Source organism: Dermacentor albipictus, unplaced genomic scaffold (genome assembly GCF_038994185.2).
Source record: "Dermacentor albipictus isolate Rhodes 1998 colony unplaced genomic scaffold, USDA_Dalb.pri_finalv2 scaffold_119, whole genome shotgun sequence".
In the NCBI taxonomy this organism is placed as follows: Eukaryota; Metazoa; Arthropoda; class Arachnida; order Ixodida; family Ixodidae; genus Dermacentor; species Dermacentor albipictus.
The window spans coordinates 154,747-163,749 of NW_027225673.1; the positions used below are offsets into that span (position 1 = coordinate 154,747).

The window sequence follows — 9,003 nt, forward strand, 5'->3', positions numbered from 1 at the left end:
TAAGCCGCGCACGGCTACACGCGGGAGGGTCCAACCCTCGTGTGCTATGGTGAGATCATCCTGACTGTTTTCTTATCGTCCTGACTATGTACAACGTGGTATTTTGGGAAAGATTGTTTTGGCTGCATAAAGAAAGTGAAAGTCTCATCGGTGCGCCCCCTCTTCAGGGAGCGATCAGGTAGCGGAGGAAAGTTATTTGCCATATAGAGCAGGGAAATTCGGCGGCGATGGTGGCCACCCACCACCGAGCCCAACAAGGGGACGCTACAAGGTTGGAAGAATACCTGCAGACGCCAGCCATGCATCGCCGCTATAACCTAATAAATATATACCCAAGGCAGGATATATTACACACGGTTAACCCTAGCCGCCAGGAAATACGGAAGTAATAAGAAGTGAAGAGAAGACAGGAAAGTTGGAAAAGTGGGAGAGAAAGACGAAGATTGGAGAGGAGGACAGGAAAAGGCGACTGCCGATTTCCCCCGGGTGGGTCAGTCCGGGGGTGCCGTCTATGTGAAGCAGAGGCCAAAGAGGTGTGTTGCCTCCGCCGGGGGGCCTTAAAGGTCCAAACACCCAGCATCGGCTCAACCCCCAGGATCCCCTTTTCCCCAGACACGGCTAAGCCGCGCACGGCTACACGCGGGAGGGTCCAACCCTCGTGTGCTCGGGTCCGTGGTGTCGCAACGCACCAAACGCCTGCTTGCGCAGACGCCCCTGCGGGGTTGTGTAGGAAGGTGTCACGTATTTCCTGTTCTAGTCGTACGAGATGGTCAATGGTGGAGCAACCCTTTTTGTATCCGCACTGGTGCATATCTATTAGGCGTCTTGTTTCAAGAATAAATGTGAGTCTTGTGTTTATGATGCTCTCATAGGATTTAGCTAGACAGCTTGTTAACGCAATGGGTCTATAGCTACTAGGGGATGTTGCGGGTTTACCAGATTTTAGAAAGGGCACTACTATCGCATTTTTCCAATCTGTGGGCATTACCCCAGACTTCCATATCATATTGAAAAATTTAAGAAGTTTCCCTACCGATTTCTGAGGTAAGTGTGCCAGCATTGTGTAGTGGACACGGTCAGGACCTGTTGCCGTTTTTTTACCGGCAGAGAGAACTCTGTTCAATTCATGTATTGTGAGGGGGTTATTATACATTTCAGCTGAAGCCCCAATGGTGGGCAGTCTCTGTTTTTCCGCCGACTCTTTATATTTTAAGAATGAATTTGAATAGTTTGCCGAGCTGGAAATGTTGTAAAAGTGTTCACCTAATGAGTTGGCCTGGTCCTGTAGTGTTGTATGTGTGCCTGGGCATTTAAGTAGTGGTATTGTGTAAGATGAGTACTCTCCTCTAAATTTCCTCACCTGGTCCCACATTCGTTTTGATGTTACCATACTATTAATTGAAGAGATGTATTTCTGCCATGATGATTTTTCAGCATGTCTGCGAATGAACCGTGCTTTGGCTTTCGCTTGTTTGAAGGTTGATGATGATGATGATGTGTGGTTTTTTGTGGCGCAAGGGCCAGGTTTGGCCAAAGAGCGCCATGACAAGTGGTAATGTTGACGATGTATTATGGAAGATGTGACTTGGCTGTAAAGTGGCCTAAAAATATTCGCTGTAAAGTGCGTAAAATTACTTGTTATAAAATTATGGCGATGACAGATGACGAATACTATGAACACTAAAATCCATCGTGAAAGAATGATGCAGAATAGAAAATATATGAGATGGTAAAAATTGCCTGGAGCACTGGTTGCTATAGGTGGGGTACCTTCGCAGGATTCCCCAGGCCTTATTTTGTGCTTTTTTAGCGTCGGTGTACTCCTTCGTCCACCAGGGGTTTAGCTTTTTGTGCACAATACCCGATGACTGGGGTATGGCCTTTTCTGCCGCACAGATTATGACCTCAGTGATTTTTTTATTAAGTTTGTCAATACTTAGCTCTGGGGAAAAGACATCTTCTAGTATCGCGTTCTCCATAAAGACCGGCCAGTCCGCGAGCTGTAATTTCCATCTACGTGGTCTAGTTACTAGGGTTTTTGGTGATGATAGGAGTTTGATGACTGCGGGTAAGTGGTCGCTGCCATATGACGTGTCGAGAGCTTCCCATTTAAGATCAGTAAAAAGAGATGGTGAGCAAAATGCTAAATCTAAACAGCTAAAACTGCGGGCAGTTGGTGAAAAGTACGTTGGGGCACCTGAATTTAAAAGGCAGATATCATTGGATAAGATAAAATCTTCAACCAGCTGTCCTCTTTGGTCAGTTTTGGCACTGCCCCAAAGAGTGCAATGAGCATTAAAATCCCCTACTAAAACAAATGGTTCCGGTAATTGATCTGTTAAATTTTCTAATTGTTTAGTAGTGAAGTGGGTGTGGGGTGGTATATAGAGTGAGCAAATGGTGATGGTTTTGTAAGACAGGATGGTGACAGCTACGGCTTCTAAAGATGTATTCAATTGGACGTTTCGGGTAGGAGTGCTGCCCTGCACAACTATAGCCACTCCGCCTGACAAACGGGTGGAACAATCGCGGTCCTTTCGGACAACGGTGAAACCTTTGAGAAATTGACTATTTTTTGGACCGAGATTTGTTTCCTGAAGACATACGGCAACTGGTGAAAAGATGTTGATGATGTCTTTGATGTCACCTAGGTTGTGCATGAGACCTCTACAATTATAATGAATAGTTTAGTTTAGTTTAGTTTGGGTTTAATGGCACAAAGGCAACTAAGGCCATGCTGCGCCAGACACAAGACAAAATGAAATGCAACGTTAGAATAGGTAAACCTGTATTATGTTATAGTTGGTGTAAATAACCACTTTTTTCTAAAAAGTCGAACAAGTTAGCAAATGGCACTACGGGGTCGTCTGCTAGTAATAGGGCAGGGTGTAATGGAGTGTGCAAATTATATAGGCTGTGGAAAAACCTCCGTCTCAGTATGTCGATGTGTGGACATTTTATTAGGATGTGTATGACTGTGAGAGGTTCAAGGCATTTTTCGCATGTTGGCGGGTTTTCTTTTCGGAGGAGGAAATTGTGCGTCAAATGTGTGTGTCCAATTCGCAGTCGAGACAAGATCACCTCGTAGAACCGTTGTTGGTGACTGCATGATTTCCACTCGTTTATTACAGGTTTAATAAGATGCAGCTTGTTTTCTGTACAATGGTCCCATTCGTGTTGCCACTTTGACGTTAAGGCCTTCCTGATGGCACGGATACTATCTTTATATGGAAGTGCTGTGCTTATTATGTCTTTGTGCGCTGCCATTGAAGCGCATCTATCCGCCGCTTCGTTGCCCGGTATACCAACATGACTTGGTACCCAGCAAAACCTAATTGACCTGCCGTATTTGTTTATTGTTATCATGTTTAAGATATCCCCTATGAGGGGTTCACATTCGGATTTCAGGTGAAGAGCCTTCAGCGTGCTTAACGAGTCAGTGTATATGATTGTGTTTTCGTATTTTTCAGCGATGATCTTTTTCACCACAGTCCATAATGCATAGACTTCAGCTGTGTAGACAGAGGCGTGCTTTGGCAAACGAATACTTACTTCCCAATGTTCTGTTACAGCCCCCACACCCACGTGTTCTTTTGTTTTGGAGCCATCAGTGTAAAATTCTGTGTAATTTTCATATTTGTCCTGTAGAAAGCGGAATTCTTGGATAATGTGTTCGTGTGGGGTGTCGTTTTTCTTTAAATGTGTCAATGTCCAATCACATACCTGTGCGAAAACGTGCCACGGTGGCAAACGCTGTGGTTTTCTCGCTACCTGAAGGACTTCGCGAGGAATGTTATAATCCCGAATATATTCCTCATATCGTAGGACAAGTGGCTTAATCGTGTTTGGCTTGTTTGTATAGTGTAAACGTGAGTTACACTGTGTGACAATGTTGAAACATATATGTTGTGGTGAGGACTGGATTCTGAGTACGTAAGAGAGAGTTAGTAGTACTCTACGCTGCTGTAGAGGAGGTTCATTACAGTCAACATACAAACTCTGGACAGGCGATGTTCTGTAAGCGCCACTTGCCAGTCGCAGTCCAAGGTTGTGAACTGGATCAAGTCGACGGACGTAGGACTGTCTAGCTGAACCGTATACAATGCTGCCATAATCTAATATGCTGCGCACCAAAGTACGGTAGATGCGTAGCAGGCATTCACGGTCAGAGCCCCAGCGCTTCCGGGACAGGACTTTGAGGACGTTAAGTGCATTGTTTGCTTTAATTTTAAGGCTCTTTATGTGTGCCAGGAAGTTTAACTTTTTATCAAACAGAACACCCAGAAACTTGTGTTCTTGTTTTACTGGTAATGTGGCTTGTTGTAGCTTAAGGGTGGGTTCTGGTTGTAGGCCTCTTTTTTGTGTAAATACAACACTAATGGTTTTTTCACTTGAGAAACGAAAACCATTTTCACACGCCCACTGTGTTAGTTTGTTTAATGTAATTTGAATTTGCCGCTCGCAGGAATTTAGGTTGGATGCGCGACACGCTATTTGTAGATCATCCACATATAATGAATGCATTATAGAGGATGGGATTACCTTATTGACCGAGTTCATTTTCACCACAAACAATGTTGTGCTTAATACGCATCCTTGTGGCACACCATTTTCCTGGGTGAATACACGTGACAGCGCCGTTCCTAAACGTACCTGGAAAGTTCGGTCTGACATGAAATCGGCTAGACATTTAAGCATTCTACCTCGGATTCCTAAATCTGCCAAGTCCTTTAATATACCAAACCTCCATGTTGTGTCATACGCCTTTTCTAAGTCAAAGAAAACAGTGAGACAATGTTGTTTATGTAGAAAGGCAGCACGTATCTCGTCTTCTAGCCGGACTATGTGATCTGTTGTGGAGCAACCTTTCTTGTATCCACACTGATGGTTATCAAGCATGTTCTCTGTGTCAAGGACGTATGTTAATCTTATGTTGATGATGGTTTCATAGGACTTTGCCAGGCAACTTGTGAGTGCTATCGGTCTATAGCTGGTTGCTGTTGTAGGAGCTTTTCCAGCTTTCAAGAAAGGGATAATGATGGCTTTCTTCCACTCTTTTGGCAATTTTCCCGTTTCCCAGATTTTATTAAAAAAACGAAGCAAGGTTTCAACTGCTTTAGGAGATAAATGAGCGAGCATCGCGTAGTATACTCTGTCGGGACCAGGTGCTGTTTTTTTGCCAGTAGTAAGCACTCTATTGAGTTCTGGAAGTGTTAAAGCGGCATTATACTGGGTTTCTGAACTTCCTGTGGTCGGAAGCTTTAGTTTTTCTGCTAGCTGTTTATGTTTTAGAAATTCTGCAGAGTAGTTTACTGAGCTTGATATATCATGAAAGTGCTGCCCTAATATGTCTGCTTGTTCTACTAAATTTGTTTGCGTGTCTCGGGGTGAAAGTATGGGTATCGTGTAAGGAGCGTAGTCGCCTCTGAACTTACGAACCTGATCCCACATCCTTTTGGAAGTTATCGAACTATTTATTGAGGAGACATAATTTTTCCAGGACTGTCTTTCGGCTTGTCTGCGTGTGTACCTGGCTTTCGCTTTTGCTTTTTTGAATGAGTGTAGATTATCTTGTGTTGGATATCGCCTAAAGATACCCCACGCTTTGTTTTGTAGTTTTTTGTTTGCGTACATTCCTTCGTCCACCAGGGTTTTAGGTTTTTTCTTAAGAAGCCAGACGACTGTGGGATTGTTTCTGCTGCGGCAGCAAGTATACAGGCGGTGATCTTATCATTCATTTCATCTATGCTTAGCTCATCTCGTATGTTGTCCAGACTGGCCTTTTCAGTAAAGAGAGGCCAGTCTGCCAGATGGAGTTTCCAGCGGGGTGGCCTCAGTGGGATGGTGGGAGAAAGAGATGTTCTTTTAATGACAGCAGGCATATGGTCACTACCGTAGGGGTTATCAATAGCACTCCACTGAATATCTCCAAAAAGAGAGGGAGAGCACAGTGCCAGATCTAGGCAACTCATTGTTCCTGTGCTTGGGCAGTAGTAAGTTGCCGCACCGGTGTTTAAAAGGCATATGTCGTTTGTTAGGATAAAATCTTCAAGTGTTTGACCCCTGGTGTCAGTTGTTTTGCTACCCCATAACGTGTTATGTGAATTAAAATCACCGCCTATTAAAAATGGTTCAGGTAGCTGGTTTAAAATTAACTCTAGGTCTCTTACGGTAAAATGTGAATGCGGCGGAATGTATACTGAACAAATGGTGATGGTTTTGTGAGCTAAAACGGTGACAGCAACGGCTTCTATATGAGTGTTAATGGGAACTTCTCTGGCTGCTGTACCACCTGGAAGAACTATGGCTACACCACCCGACAGCCGGTTCGCCTGAGTACGGTCGCGCCGTACCACAGTGAAACCCTTTAAAATGTTTTTGTGTTTATCGCCTAGGTTGGTTTCCTGTAAGCACAGGGCCACAGGAGAGAAGTTTATCAACAGGCCTTTTATGTCACCTAAGTTATGTAAGAGACCTCTACAGTTCCAATGGATCATAAAAGCCATTATAAAATTGAAAGGTAAAAAATGATATTAACGATTGAATGAGAGATAAGAAAGATGCTAGGTGACATGTATCAGAAGAAGGCAGATACAACAGAGCGATAACCCTTAGGTTATCGCCTTCTTATTTAGAGTTGTTATTGGGATTCTGTCCCTCTTTCCGCGCTCGAGAGAGCGCTTGTCCTTTGGTGTCGAGGACACCGGGGTTTTTGTTTCGACCTCCATTGCTCTCTCTGAGGCGCTGGAGGACCGAGAGTTTGGCGCCGAGACACGTGTCTCGGGTCTTGGAGTGCGCTTGATCTTAGGGCCCTGCGGGACTGCTGTCTGCAGGGCCGTTGAAGAGGGCGGAGCAGTACTGACTGCTTCCACCACGGGGGCCGGAGGAGTCACTGCGGCACCACTGCGCGTGGGCTCGGAGGACTCCGGAGGCCTCTGTGACGCTGCCCCCGCCTGCGTCACATCGGCATAACTGCGTCGCGAAAGGTACGACAGTCGTTTCCTGGCTTCGAAGAACGAGATTTTTTCTTTAACAGTTAGTGCAATGACTTCTTTTTCTTTTTTCCAGCAAGGGCAGGACCGCGAATAAGCTGGGTGATCTCCCTTGCAGTTAACACAATGTGGCGAAGAAGTGCAATTCTCTGATTGATGATCATTTGAGCTGCATTTAGCACAGGTTGTTTGGCCTCGGCATGCATGTGAAGCATGTCCGAACCTTTGACACTTGAAACACCGTCTTGGGTTCGGGATATATGGTCTGACGTTTACTTTTACGTATCCTGCATCCAGAGAGGTAGGCATTACGCTTGTACCAAATGTAAGTATGACATGTTTGGTGGGGATTTCTTGGTCGTTTCTACGGATTACTATTCTTTGCACCTTTGTCACATTTTGTTCCTGGAAACCTTCCAGCAGTTCCTCGTCACTTAAGCCAATAAAGTCTTCTTCAGATATTACTCCCCTGCTTGTACTAAGTGTTCTGTGCGCTGAAACAGTCACTGTCGCGTCGCCAATACTGGTAAGTTCAGAGAGCTTATCTGCTTGATCTTTGTTATTCAGTTCTAGGAGGAGGTCCCCGCTAGACATTTTGGATGCTTTGTATGTTGGTCCGATTTTCTCTTTCAGACACTTCGCTACCAGGAAAGGAGAGAGTTTCCTTACCGGAATGTTGCTTTCACTATGCACTACATAGTACTTTGGAAATGTTGGGGCGTTGCTTTTAAAGGAAAATTGAAAGGGTACTTCGGTGCGGCATCTCTTCAGACGCCGATCATAAACAATAGAGGCTTGCGCTGCCATAGGAAAAAGTGTATGTTCGGCAACAGCACCGACCGCCCACCACGGAGCCCAACGAGGGGACGCGGCACAGCTTGTGTACAAGCCTGCACGACGCCAGCCGTACGCTATCACTATAACCCAATATGGTGTACCCAAGGTAGGATATCCACACAAGGTTAACCCTTGCCGCCGTGGAGAAAGGAAGTAAATGGAAGAGAGAAGAGGACAGGAAAGGTGTAAAGTGAGAGATAAAGACGAAGGTTTGAGAAGAGAGAGATAGGAAGAGGCGACTACCGATTTCCCCCGGGTGGGTCAGTCCGGGGGTGCCGTCTACGTGAAGCAGAGGCCAAAGAGGTGTGTTGCCTCCGCCGGGGGGCCTTAAAGGTCCGATCACCCGGCATCGGCTCAACCTCCAGGATCCCCCTTTCCCCGGACACGGCTAAGCCGCGCACGGCTACACGCGGGAGGGTCCAACCCTCGTGTGCTCGGGTCCGTGGTGTCGCAACACACCAAACGCCTGCTTGCACAGACGCCCCTGCGGGGAATTATAATGAATAATAAAAGCCATCTTGAAATTGAAAGGTAAAACTGGCACTACGAAAAACTAAGAGGTGGGATTATAGGTGACATGGATAAAAACGCTAATACAAATGAGCGATAACCTTCAGGTTATCGCTTTCTTATTTTGGGTGGTTATTGGGATCTTGTCCCTCTTACCGCGCTCAAGAGAGCGCTTGTCCTTCGGTGTCAATGACACCGGGGTTTTTGCGTCGACCTCCATCGCTCTCTCTGAGGCGCTGGAGGATCGAGTTAGGCGCCGAGACACGTGTCTCGGGCCTTGGGGTTCGCTTGATCTTAGGGCCCTGCGGGGCTGGTGTCTGCAGGGCCGTCGAAGAGGGTGGAGCAGTACTGACTGCTTCCACCACGGGGGCGGGAGGAGTCACTGCGGCACCACTGCGCGTGGGCTCGGAGGACTCCGGAGGCCTCTGTGACGCTGCCCCCACCTGCGTCACTTCGGCATAACTTCTTCGCGGAAGATACGAAAGCCGCTTTCGGGCTTCAAAGAGCGAAATTTTTTCTTTTACAGTTAGAGCAATGACTTCTTTTTCTTTTTTCCAGCAAGGGCAGGACCGTGAATAAGCTGGGTGATCTCCCTTGCAGTTAACACAATGTGGGGAAGAAGTGCAATTCTCAGATTGGTGTTCGTTGGAGCTCCATTTAGCAC

General features: G+C 46.1%; 1 long non-coding RNA gene across 1 annotated transcript; it reads left to right on the forward strand.

The window, feature by feature from the left end:
- Nucleotides 1–6,839: 6,839 nt before the first annotated feature.
- Nucleotides 6,840–7,456, forward strand: LOC139053415 (uncharacterized). The gene is made up of 2 exons (XR_011510464.1): nt 6,840–6,986; nt 7,069–7,456. It is a non-coding gene; the product is annotated as an uncharacterized lncRNA (long non-coding RNA).
- The last annotated feature ends 1,547 nt before the right edge of the window (nt 7,457–9,003 follow it).